General features: G+C 42.0%; 1 protein-coding gene across 4 annotated transcripts in view; it reads left to right on the plus strand.

Annotated features, from left to right (window-relative positions):
* The window catches only part of LOC117357427 (homeobox protein Hox-D3a-like), a 251,680-nt gene that overhangs the window by 144,755 nt on the left and 93,307 nt on the right, over nt 1-13,618 (plus strand). The gene's annotated exons all lie outside the window — the stretch shown is intronic.

A 13,618-nucleotide genomic window follows, 5' to 3' on the forward strand; every position in this document is an offset into this window, starting at 1 on the left:
ATTGAATAAATAAATAAATACATTTTAGTTAGTATAAGTCCTTGCACCCAAAGCTGGGTGCCAGAATACATATCGCAGCCCTGATTCTATAAATGGTATATAAACATTAGGCACTGGGGAACACAGCAAATCGACTGTCAATCTTCAGTTAGGTGCCATTTATAGAATCACACTTAGGGCTTCTTTTACAAAGGCGCGCTAGCACCGGATTAACGCGTGCTATAGTGCGCGCTAGCTGAAAAACTACCGCCTTCTCAAGAGGAGGCGGTAGCGGCTAGCGCATGGCATTTTGGCGCGCGCTATTCCATGCGTTAAGGCCCTAACCCACCTTTGTAAAAGGAGCCCTTAGTGGCACCTAAAATGGACTTGGGAGCCAGAAAGCATCAAAACCTTAGGGGCCCCCCCCCCCATATTTATGCCAGGGTTTTCTTGGCCTCAATGCTGGTGCTCAAGTCCATTTTAGGCACCTACATGGAAAACATGCCCAAGATCTGTTCATAACTACACCCACTTTTTTGGTAGGCACTTTGGGCTAGGTGCCTCCCCAAAATCGTTAGGTGCTTACCAATGTAGGCACTTAACAGCAATTAACTTTTAATTTAGGCTAATTATTGAGCCAATTAAACTTATCAGCACCAATTAATCTAATTAAATAATTAAGTTAGGTGCCTAAATCAGCTGGGCGTGCAGACTAAGGCACCTAATTTTAGGCGTCTTGTATAGAACTGCCGGATTGCCCTTTATAGAATAATACCTGAGAGAGAACTTTTCATGGCACTTAACCTTTTTGTCACCATTTACTAAATCCGGTCTTTGGTGTCCAAATATAAGCACCCGTTTACAGAACAGTAGCTCAATACAATCTATTTAACCCCCTTTCCCCCCCCCCCCCCATTTACTAAGCCAAATTCCTGTGAGGGTGGCTACCTAAGTTTAGGCACTAAAAAGCACCTATTTTAAGCCGAGTTATGTTATATTAATCAGATTTTCTATTTCACCTTTACCTATTCAGTGCAAGGTCGGATTACATTACGAGAGGTCAGTTACCCAGGAAATTACAATGGACAGTTTGACACATTCAATTAAGTTGCTAGTACAGGTAGATCAGTACAACTATTAGGTCAAAGTTACAAATACACAGTTACAAGGTCAAGTAGGTCATTGTTGGCTCATCGTTATGTCCCAGGAGTTTCATTAGACAATTTAGAAATGGGCTTTTAAAATTAACATTTCAGTTACTTCCTTGTCTTGGTACAAAAATGCTTTAAAAGGTTTTCTGAACCTGAGATAGTGGTCACAAGATCGTAATGTAAGTGGCAGTTGGTTCTAACATTTTGCTAATTTCTATTGGATGGATAATTTGCCTGGTAGACTTTATATTGTTGCATGCTGGGAATTTTAAGTGGAAAAGATTTCTATTGCTATTGCCTAATTTTAGATGAATGAATAATGAGACACCTCAGTACGGGCCAAAGTTGAAAAAGTGAAATTCACTTCTAACACTTGCGGTCACCTATAAATTCATGCCTGGGGGCCACAAGTGTTAGAAGTGAATTTCACTTTTTCAACTTTGGCCCGTATTAAGGTGTCTCATTAGTCATTCATCTAAAATTAGGCAATAGCCAGTGACGGCTTTTTGAGGGGTTGTAAAGGGTTCTGCCAATTGTTTTTTCTTTGTGATATAAAAAGAGCATAAATGCTTACACCAACCATAGAGCCAGTGTATAAATTTTGCACCTATGCCCATAAATATTACACTGCTGCACACACTTTGCACAAACTCTGTGCATGTGAATGCCCATCGGCAAAGTAGATGTCGTTGCATCTAAACACATATGTTCAGAATACAGTTTCCACACATATATATTTATCTACACACATAAATAACGAGAATAACAGCATTTACATACATTCTTGTCATACTACATTACATTACATTACATTACGGATTTCTATTCCGCCTATACCTTGCAGTTCAAGGCGGATTACAAAAGATTTGACTGGACATTTCCAGAGATGATCACATTATAGAGGATTTTACTGGACATTTTCCAGTGAGGATACAAATTTTTTTTTTTTTTTTTTTTTCTTGGGGAACTTATGGGTTGGATAGAAAACTGACAGTGCCTAGCAGTGTGATATTAGCAAATGGAACACAGTTAGAGTAGGCAAGATTACAATCTTTTTATGGTCTGTTTATATGAAGGGTGATTAGGTGTGATACTTGGGGGAGGATTGTCTGGTGGTAGATGAGTTCAGTCGAGGTAGGTGAATTTTCTGGAGGTAGGTGAACTTAGCTGGAGGTAGGTGAAGTGGTTTAAGGTTTTTGGATGAATTTTTTAAAAAGCAGGGTTTTGATTTCTTTACGGAATGTTTTGAAGTCGTCCGATGTTGTCAGCAGGTTGGAGATGGAATGGTTGAGTTTTGCTGCTTGTGTTGCCAGAAGGTTGTCAAACATTTTCTTGCGTTGTGTGCCTTTGAGTGGAGGGAAGGCAAAAGGATTTGGGGTTCTTCTTTGTCTTGTGGTGGAGATCTGGTTTAAGCGATTGTTTAGGTAGGATGGGGAAGAGCCTTGTATTGCTTTGAATAATAGGCAGAGGAATTTGAATTGAATTCGTGCTTGTATGGGTAGCCAGTGGGAGTCTAAGAAGGCGGTTGTTATGTGATCATATTTTCTAAGTGAGTAGATCAGTCTGAGGGCGGTGTTTTGTATGGTCTGGAGTTGCTTTATCATAATGGCTGGACAAGGAAGATATAGGGAGTTGCAATAGTCCAGCAGACCTAAGACTAGGGATTGTACGACTAGTCTGAATTGTGTTTGGTTGAAGAATTTTCTGATTTTGCGTAGGTTTCTCATGGTTAGGAAAGCTTTCTGGGTCGTCTTGTTGATTTGGGACTGCATTGTGCAACATCTGTCTATGGTGACTCCTAGTAGTTTTAGTTCGGGTTGTATTGGGTATTTGGTATTTTTGATTATCAGTTCTGTGATGGTAGGAGATTTGGCTTTTTCGAGCAGGAGGAATTTTGTTTTTTCTGAGTTTAGTTTTAGTTTATGATCCATCATCCATTTTTCTACTGTATCTAGGGTTGTTTCCAGCTTTGCGGTGGTGGTGGGCTCTGAAGGGTCGAAGGGGAGGAGTATGGTGATGTCGTCTGCGTAGCTAAAGGATGTGACATTTAGGTTATCTAAGGTGGCTCCTAGGGAGGAGATAAAGAGGTTGAAGAGTGTAGGTGAGAGAGGTGATCCTTGTGGAACTCCGCAGGGATTTGCCCATGGCTCTGATTTGATATCATTGTATTTTACCCTGTAGGTTCTTGATTTGAGGAACCCTTGAAACCAGTTGTAAACTTTGCCAGAGATCCCTATGGCGTCGAGTATCTGTAGTAATACTATCCTAGTTGACTCCTTATAGAATTACCCTATAGAAGTTAATCTATAAAAGGGTGGCTAGTGGTTAGAGCTACACCCTCAGCACCCTAAGGTTGTGGGTTCAAGCCCTACACTGCTCCTTTTGACCCTGGGCAAATCACTTAATCCACCACTGCCTCAGGTATGTTAGATAGATTGTAAGCCTGCTGGGACAGATGAGGAAAAATGCTTGAGTACCTCCATTCATAGGTGGAATATAAATAACCTAAATAAATTTACATAAGATGGGGCAATACACGCATGTAAATGACCCCTTATGGAATACCAAGAGTTTTAAAACGACACAAAATGACATGTTTTGAGTCTGGATGGAATGTGGACGAAGCACAAATGCATAACATAAATTATAATTTATTTTTTTTTTTTAATCTTTATTCCTTTTTATTTCTTTCAACAAGTGTACAGTATTATTACAATTAATTTACATAACACACTTGGCATTCTTAAACAATATTATTATACATGTTTTTATTCCCTCCCCCACCTCCCACCCTTTTCCATATCAATAAAATATTCCTTCTTAATTTATATATAATTATACATCCCTTTTTGATAATACAATTAATCTGACATGAAATCTGTCCCTCCCACCATCCTTCTTCCTCAAACACTTTAAACATTTTATTATATCCAGTAATGCACAACAATAAATATCCCATCCTATTACATATATCTCCTTATTTTTCATAACAACATATTTCCAATATTTTTCCCTCCCTATCCCTCCCATCCCATCCCATTTCTATATATTATCCCCTAAGGAAAAAGAATAAACTTTAACAATGGAAATAATGAAAGGGATGGAGGACTGATCAACATAACATTAACTACAAAAGTTCCCCCTTAGAAAATTGCTAATGGCTCACCACAGAAACAGGCAATAACGAATCTCCCCTGCCCCAGAAAAGAAAAGGGTGGGGGGAAGAGACAGTATCAACAACTATGTCTAACTAATAAAATAATAGTGGTGAAATAGAGAGCCCTCAGTCACACAGCTTGCAGTGGGGAAACACCCCAAAAGCTCCAGCTGTCACAAGTATAACCCACTCACGGGTAGTAACTGTGAAACATCCTCGGGCTAACCCTGTGTGCAATAAATATGTGAACCAGTGCACCAACCTGTGTGCTAAAGGTGAACAAATGAATAAATTAATTAAATTAGTAGGTCATAAAGGCTGTCTCTGCCCCCCATCCGGGGTGCCGGAGCTACCAAAATCAGCCAAAGGCACAGATACACGCTAGATCAATTATAGAAGTACTTAGCTTCTCCAATGAACAAAAACAATAGCCAGCCACGATGAAGCTCGTCCAAAGGGACCCCATTTCAAGGGTGAAAAAACCCCCTTCTTCAGGAACCAGCCAGGCTATCTCAGTAGAATCTTGTATACTGGCCTCAGATGAAAAGGCAAAGTTGAAAATGGCGCTCCCCATTGAAAGCTGTGTGACTGAGGGCTCTCTCTTTCACCACTATTAATTTATTGGTTAGACACTGTTGTTGGTACTGTCTCTTCCCCCCCCACCCTTTTCTTTTCTGGGGCAGGGGAGATTTGTTGTTGCCTGTTACGATTTTTCTCCCTTTGGTACGGGTTCTTTTGAATCACCACAGAAACAAACATGAAAAGTGAAGGAAAAGGCCTCAGATTTCTAGTAGGCACAAACTTAATGCACTGCTAGTATAATCAGTCATAGGCACAAGATATCGTCATTTACCCCAAGATATACAAACAGTGACCATTATATTGCATACGTCTCAAAAATAGCCATAATAGACTTATTTCAGTCTTCAGCATGGTCTCCCTGCTGATATCCAATGTTATGTGATCATAAACTACTTCCTCAGGGCAAATGGAACCATCCAGCAAAAAATTGCTTCTCCTTCACTCTCATTATAAAACATTATCCCCCTGATATTCAGCCAGTGGTGGACAGCAGTTTGTTTCTTTTTTTCTGTGCCAGAACTATAAGTATAAATTCAATGCTGGGCCCTGTCTGGACTTCAGTTAGGGTTATCAGACATCTGGGGGAAACCCAGACATGTCTTCTTTTTAGAGAACTGCCTGGGTGCCCAGATGGACTTTCCAAAACCCAATAGTTTGTCCGGGTTTTGGAAAGCCCTGAACTCTGGCCTTGTCTGAAAGGCCTCTGAGCACGTGCGGATGACATCACACACATGCTCAGAGACCCTCCAGACGCAGCCTGGAGGTCGGAGAAGAAAGATGAGGTTTTGTGGGGACAGGGCCAGGGGCGTAATTGGGTGGGGTGGAAGGCGGAGCAGGGCGGGATTGGGCAGGACTGGAGGCAGAAGAGGGTGGGGCCTGAGTCTGGGTTTCTACAGCATAAAATCTGGTAACCTTAACTTCAGCATTCTATCCCGTCCTTTTACAGTTAGCCAGTGCATGACTGGTTAGGTTAATGCTTTTAACTGGATCCAGATTCTCAGGACAGAGTTGATCCAGTCCTGGGTTTACTGGTACACGCAGGGACTTATAGCCTTGCTTTTCTTGGGGAATGCAGTGGGGAAATCAGAACGTAACATAAGAATGTAAGAATTGCCATACTGGGATAGACCGAAGGTCCTTCAAGCCCAGCATCCTGTTTCCAACCAAGGTCCCAAATATCTAGCATGATCCCACGTGCAGACGCTGATGTCATGATGTCATGCACATTCACACATGCAGATGATGTAATCGCGTCAACGTTAATGCATGTAAGGTTTAAATAAACTTGGAAATTTTAAGCACCATTTATAGAATTCTCTAGCAGATGTATGTTGAGCTGCTAACCTCCTACTACATGGAATTGAAGAAAGAAAGAAAGAAAGAAAGAAAGAAAGAAAGAAAGAAAGAAAGAAAGAAAGAAAGAAAGAAAGAAAGAAAGAAAGAAAGAAAGAAAGAAAGAAAGAAAAAAAAGAAAGAAAGAAAGAAAGAAAGAAGTAGGTGCCATGTTATAGAGTCAAAATTCTTTGAGCTGGATTCTGTAAAGAACACCAAAATTGGCAGTCGCCTACAATAATGATGCCATCCATATGTTAGTCATGCCTAGGTGCCATTTAAACAATTGCGGCTAACGGCGCCTACCAGAAAACTTAGGTGTCTGCAATGTAGTCCAGGGTTTTAGTGGCCTATGTTGCAGACACTTAAGTTCTTTTAAGAATTGCGTCTAACCATGCTTACTTTGACCTTAGGCATTGCTAGGCGCCTGCTTAGATGCAACTACAACGCATCTACTGGCGCCTAATTTGTAACGAGTTTTTAATCAGTATTTAATGAGGCAGTTAGAGAATGACACAGGGACAAATTTGTCCCTGTCCCTGCAGGAACTCAATTACCCCATCCCATCCTCATGAATTTTGTCGCTGTTCCTGCCCCATTCTTGTAAGCTCTGCCTTAACTACACAAGCATCGAATACTTATGATTTTAAAGTATTTGAGGCTTGTGCAGATGAGGACGGAACTTAGGCATTGGTGGAATGAGGCATTATGACATCACAATATGAGATCTAGAATGTTGCTACTTATGATTTTAAAGTGTTTGAGGCTTGTGCAGATGAGGACAGAGCTTACAGGAATGGGGCAAAGACAGGAAAAGAACTCGCCGGGAAGGGAAAATGAGTTCCCACGGGGACTGGGGAAAATTTGTGTCTGTGTCATTCTGTAAATCACATGAGTCAAACACAAGGCCTGTGGACCGAATCCGGCTCACCTGGCCTTTTTAAGTGGCCCGCGACAATACTCCCGAACTTCCCTTTCTCAGAGCCCATCATGTCCTCCCTCCCATGCTGGTCCGATGTTGCCGTCACGCCGGAAAATCTGCCAGCTTTGACAGCAATTTTCCGGTGTTGTTCGTGGCTCCCCCTACTGCCTTCCATCCGCCACAGTTCACCCGGGCGGAAACAGAAAGTTGCACTTCATTGGAAACAGAACGCAGCAGGCGAAAGGCAGGAGAGGGAGCAACGTACAACACTGCCAAATTGCTGAGGCCAGCAGACTCCTCAGCTTGGCGGCAACATCGTACCGGCACTGGAGTGAAAGACACGCCAGGTTGTGAGGAGAGAGGGACCTGCACTGGAGGGAAAGGCAAGCTGGGCTGTGAAGAGAATGAGATGAAGGGAGAGAGGTTGGACCTGGGGTAGTGTGCAGGAAGAGGGAAAAAGATACTTGAAGGGAGAACCGTTGGGAAGAGAAAGGGAGAAATGGTTGACCTGGAGGGAGGGAGGGAGGCAGGCAGACAGGGGGAGAAATGGGATGGGGGCAGTTGGGAAGAGAAAGGGAGAGAAGTTGGATCTGGAGATGGAAAATTGATAGGTAGCTGAAAATTTAAAAAGGAGAATGATGAGAAAGAAGGCGAGATTTGAGTGGACAGAGGCAGAAAAGAAAAAAGGAGAATATGTTGGAGACAGGGACTGGAGCAAGAGAGAAGAGGAGAAAAAAAATGGACAGCAGACACTGGAAAGAGAATTAGAAGATAGACAAAATCAGAAAGAGAAATTGGGACTAAAAGCAAAATGACCAGACAAAAAAGGTAGAAAAAATAATTTTATTTTCTATTTTGTGATTACAATACTTCAGATCTGAAATGGGTATCCTGCCAGAGCTGGTGTTAGACAGCAAGCATGAACTAGGACCTAAAAGAGAGAAAATGTCTTTTTTATTTATTTTATAGCCAGCGTGGGGTTGGAGAGATTGTATCCCTATACATCTACTAAGATTAACCCCCTCCTTTGCTGGCAGGCAGGGTGGGTTTTGGCGGTGGCAGCAATTGATCTGACACTCACAGAAGTCTTGTGAGTGTCGAAGCAGCCACCAGCACTGGGGCCCACGCTGTATAAGTATCATCATTTAATAAATCTGGCCCGCGACTTAGCATGTGTTTTAGATTTCGGCCTCTTATATTTTGAATTAATATTTGTTTGGGTATTAGTACTGCTTAATGTATTATTTGATTATATATTGTTTGCACTTTGTATCTGATTTGAAAATTAATAAAGATTTAAAAAAAAAAGATTTTGGCCTCTTATGTGATTTGAGTTTGACACCTCTGCTCTAGATGCAGTCAATTGCAAAGCCAATTAAAACCCATTAAAGCAATTAAGTTAGACAACGGAGGAGGAAATTGGAGATGTTAGAAAATAATGCTCGTGCAAATTAATTTGCATTTTTTTAAATTTTCCCCAAGTTCTCTCCATGACTCCAGGAGAAATGCTGAAAAAGTATTTAGTTGAAATTTTGGGTGTTTCTGAGGAATCAATTCCCCCATTTACCCCAGTATATTACTTGCCTAGTAAAACCAATTAGCAACAAGTGGCAGATTAGGTCCAAGATACGCAATTAGATGTTGGAGACCTCAATAATAGAACAGGCTAAATCTGCAACTCTTGGTAACTGTAGCACTTTTGCTAGATAAGAATTGGCTGTTGAAACTTTAAAAAAAGAAATAAAGAGTTCATTGGTAAGAAAATACAGGTTTCCCTGGATGTGTATAAAGCAGGGGTCTCAAAGTCCCTCCTTGAGGGCCGCAATCCAGTCGGGTTTTCAGGATTTCCTCAATGAATATGCATCAGATCTATGTGCAGGCACTGCTTTCAATGCATATTCATTGGGGAAATCCTGAAAATCCGACTGGATTATGGCCCTCAAGGAGGGACTTTGAGATCCCTGGTATAAAGAGACCTGAACCCGAACACATCAGTCTCTACTGTTAAAACCTGGTGTAATCTCAATTGGGGTGGGGGGGGGGGGCGGTTTCAACAGTGACTCCTTGTTTTGTGATTCGTTTTTATTTCTTCTATTTTTTTTATTTTTTTATTTATTTATTATATTATCCACTCAATTAAAATCTTGGATCATGACTTGTGGACTAGAGATTGTTATGCTTGGTGTATATATTGATTTTTTTTGTGTGTAGTTTACTTGATTTATATAATCTTTTCTGTACAAGATATTCAAAATGCTTGTTAAATTTTTCAAAATTGATAAATAAATAATTTTTTTAAGACGTTAGACAACGGTATGGCACCTACTTCCATCTCATATAAGGCACCGTTTATAGAATCTGGCCCTTTGCGTCTGCAGACAAATTCCTGTAAGCTTTTTGCCAAACTTTGTTCCACTCAAATCCATGCCTCCTTTTCAAAAATATAGCATTGAACATTTTGTGCTTCAAATGGCCCAATTTTAAAACATACAGCAAACTTAGCTGAAGTGCACAATACAAAGGAGCAAAAGAAAAAGCAGCAAGGGTCTCAGGATTAAGATAGCATGTAGATCTTTATTGCAAGACCTGACATGGACTGTATTTTAGCATATGCGCCTGCATCAGGGGTCAAGCACTAGTGCTGCCCAATTCAGGAAAAAAAATTTCGATTTGATTGACCTATTGAATCAATTTCTCAATTCGCTTTTCCCGCCCAATCAGGCATTTTTTCCCCCCAAACTTCCTAATGGGTTTATTTTGTAGCCTTTCCAACCACACCAGCCCCCTTTGCCATCTCCAACCCAATGCCCGAGCTGTGATGTGAAGAAAATAAATCAAAAAAACTTTTTCTCTCTCTGTTAGGTCCTAGCTTACATTCGCTGTCTAACACCAGCTCTGGCAGGATACACATTTCAAATCTGACATATTGTAATCACATAATAGAAAATAAAATTATTTTTTTCTACCATCTCTCTCTCTCCCTGCCTTGTGTTCTGGGTCAAACCTCTCTATTCACCTCCATGAAGAATCTTTCCCTTCCTCCCCTCCATTGTCATATGCATTCTCTCTCCCCATGCACCATCTCTCCCAGCTCTCCCTATGTCCAACATTTCTCCCTCTCTTCTCCATGCATGTTTCCCTCCCCTCCACCATATGCAGGATTTCTCCCTCTTACCCCTTTCTACATCTTTGTTTCATCTCTCCTTTCCTCTCTTCTACCCCAATTCTTCCTCTCTCTCCTCTCTCCTCCCATGTGCAGCATTTTTCTCCCCTCCCATTCCCCTGTGCAGTAGTTTTCCATCCCTCCCTCCCACCCATCCCCCTGTGCAGCAGCATCCCACCGACCCTCCCACCGACACCTCCTGGCTTCCCAAAGCAGCAGCAACGTGATGATGACCAACCTGGAAGAGACAGTGCTATGAACAGGCTGATTGCGGCCTGCCCCGCCAGGGCTTCCCTCTGCTGCATCATCAGTGATGTCATCAGTGATACAGCAGAGGGAAGGCTCCAGCGGGGCAGGTTGTGAGCAGCCTGTTCAGAGCGTTGCTTCTGCTTACCAGAGACCACCACCACCATTGCTGCTTTAGGAGGCCCAGAGATATGTCAGGTGGGGAAGGGTTGGTCGCTGAATCGGTGAGTCTGAATTTTTCCAACAAGGAATTGATTCAAATCGATTCACCAAAGTGTATCAGTGAATCAATTCAAACTGGCAAATCGGGCAGCACTATCAAGCACTGTGAATTCTAAGAAACAGATGCTATGCAGCAAACAAATTACAATCAATGCAAAAATCAGAATTTGAATCTTGGCACATTTTAAAGGCAAGTAACTGTTATCGCATTCTTGAATGGCATCTATTTGGCTCCTTTTTACATTGTAATCTGTTTCTTGGAATTCACAGTGCTTGACCCCCCCCCTGATGCAGGTGCATATGCCAAACCACAGCCCATGTCAGCTCTTGCAATAAAGATATACACTTTTCCCTCCGAATCCGCGGGTTTAGTACCCACAAATGCGGTTATTTGTGATTTTTTTTTTTGCGCCGGATTTTTTCCCTAGTTTTTAAAGGCTCCCGGATCTCCCCAGATCTTACCCGGTGGTCTCATGAGACTACAACGAGAACTCACGGCAGCCATTTTTGATGACGGCTCTGCGCGGGGTAGGAGCATAGGAAGATCGCTCCTGCCCCGCGTCACCGCTAGACCACCAGGTAAGGTCTGCGGTGGTCCGGGACGCAGGAGGGAGGCGGGGTGGGTCAGAGCTGGCCCTAAAAGTTATCTGCGAATTTCCATATTGGCGGGCCGGCTCTGCCTCTAACCCTCGCGCATTTGGAGGAAGAAGTGTAACATGCTATCCTAATCCTTGAAGCCCTTGGTACTTTTTTCTTTTCTTCCTTTGAAACTTAATCACACATTTTCAAGGAAGGAACGTTCAAACGCTATTCCTAAGGCCTCAGCTCTCCTAACCAACAAACCAGATTTAAATCTAAAGTGGGATTTCCATCGAAGGATGATATTAAAAGAGCAGCACGAGTATCGGTCTCCTCACTAGAGTAGAGACCGATACTCGTGCTGCCTGGGCAGTCCTCTGAAAAGAGGACATAGCCGGGTAAATCAGAGGACTGCCCAGGCATCTGGATGGCTTTTCAAAATCTGGCGTGAGGCCGGGGTTTGGGGATGGGGCCAGGGGCAGAACTGGTGGGTCTGGGGGGTGGAATGAGGTGGGTCCAGGGGCGGAACGGGACAACCTCTTTTTTGACTTAGCAAATATGGTAACTCTAGTAGAGAACTGTTTAATCAGAGCACCTTTCCATAACTGGACACACCAGGTATCAGATCTAAATACAAATATCCATCTTTTTGGACATGGATATCCCTTCCCCTTCTGCAACTGGACTTGGATGAATCTATTTGGGCCCCTCTCTAGTTCTGCCATAGCATACCCAGACCACGCCTTTGACTGGCTCCCGTGAATTCTCCATCCCTCCGCACCATCTCATCCCTCTCCCATGGTAAGACAGAGATGTCTGACCATGGGAGAGAGATGAGATGGTGCATAGGGATGGAGGGGAAGGAGAGGCAGAGGGAGGAGATGGTGCACAGCAATGGGTGCGACAGGGAAGAGATAAGAAGAAATGCTTCTTATGGATAGATGGGAGGAGGGGAGAAGAAAGATGGGATAGATGGGAAGGGAAGGCATGGAAAAGTAGATTTTGATAAGAAAGCAGAAAAATGGAAGAAAGTTGAATGTTAATGCTAAAGACGGATGTATACTACGTATAAGTGAGATTGACCTCAATAAATTAAATGCCCACAGTGAGTGATCAACAAGAGTTTTGGTCCGCTCAGAGAAATGAAACTCCGAGAGAGAAGGGAAACCCTTCATACAATTGGTGATATCTCTGTCTGTATGCAAATCAACACAAATTATTACAAGTTTAATTAAGAAGAAAACTTTAAACATATAGATTGTCTCAGAGAGTGATCTAACATTTAGAAGTTCGCAATGACTGGACGGTAAACCCATTTTGGGAGTAAGGGTTTCCCTTCTCTCTCGGAGTTTCATTTCTCTGAGCGGACCAAAAATCTTGTTGATCACTCACTGTGGGCATTTAATTTATTGAGGTCAGTCTCACTTATACATAGTCTACATAATTTTCTGTATTGAATCTTAGTTCCCTGTTTTTTCTAAAAGACGGCTGTATGGCAGAAAGTGAAGGAGAGAAAAACAGCAAATAGATAAGGTGAATACACAGTTAAGAGCACAGACAGAAGGACGTATAGCCAGAGACTGGGAAAGATGTTTTGAAAACCAAAATCACCAGGCAACAAAGAAAGGGGAAATGATTTTATTTTCAATTTAGTGATTGAAATGTGTCAGTAATGAGAAATTACATCTGCTGTCTATATTTTGCACTGTTCAGGAAGAAATGTATTTGTTTCTATTTCTCTGGGGGTTGTATTGCATACAGAATCTTGCATCTTAGGGTTTTGTTTGTATACTGTATATTAGTACTTTTAGTTTGTGGTCCTGTATTTGCATAGGGGTTATCTGTGTTTTGCATGTGTGACCAAGGCCATGTGTTCTGATAGGAATGAATGTTAAGAAACATACAGTGTGCTTTGTGTAGTTTAATTTTGTGGTTAACCATTATGTATTGTTAATAAGATTTTATTTTGTGTATATATGAAAAATGAAAGAAAAAAATGGTATTACAATTAGTACTATTATGGGGGTAGGGTCTGGGGGCAGAGCTTGAGTGGGATCTAGGGCGGAACTTGCGTGGCCCCCCAAACAAAAAAGCATTCCGCTGCCAATGCCTATGGTCATAGATCTCATTACCCTTAATATTTAAAAGACACTCCTGGGATTCCACTGCTGGCATCAGCTCCAACCTCTTTCTTTCCGGGATTTTGGATTAATGGAAAAAGTCTAAATCTATCGGTAGGTATTGCAAAGGTCTCTCCAGCTCCTCTGACACTGAGTTCTTGGGTC

Source organism: Geotrypetes seraphini, chromosome 3, assembly GCF_902459505.1.
Source record: "Geotrypetes seraphini chromosome 3, aGeoSer1.1, whole genome shotgun sequence".
Classification (NCBI taxonomy): Eukaryota; Metazoa; Chordata; class Amphibia; order Gymnophiona; family Dermophiidae; genus Geotrypetes; species Geotrypetes seraphini.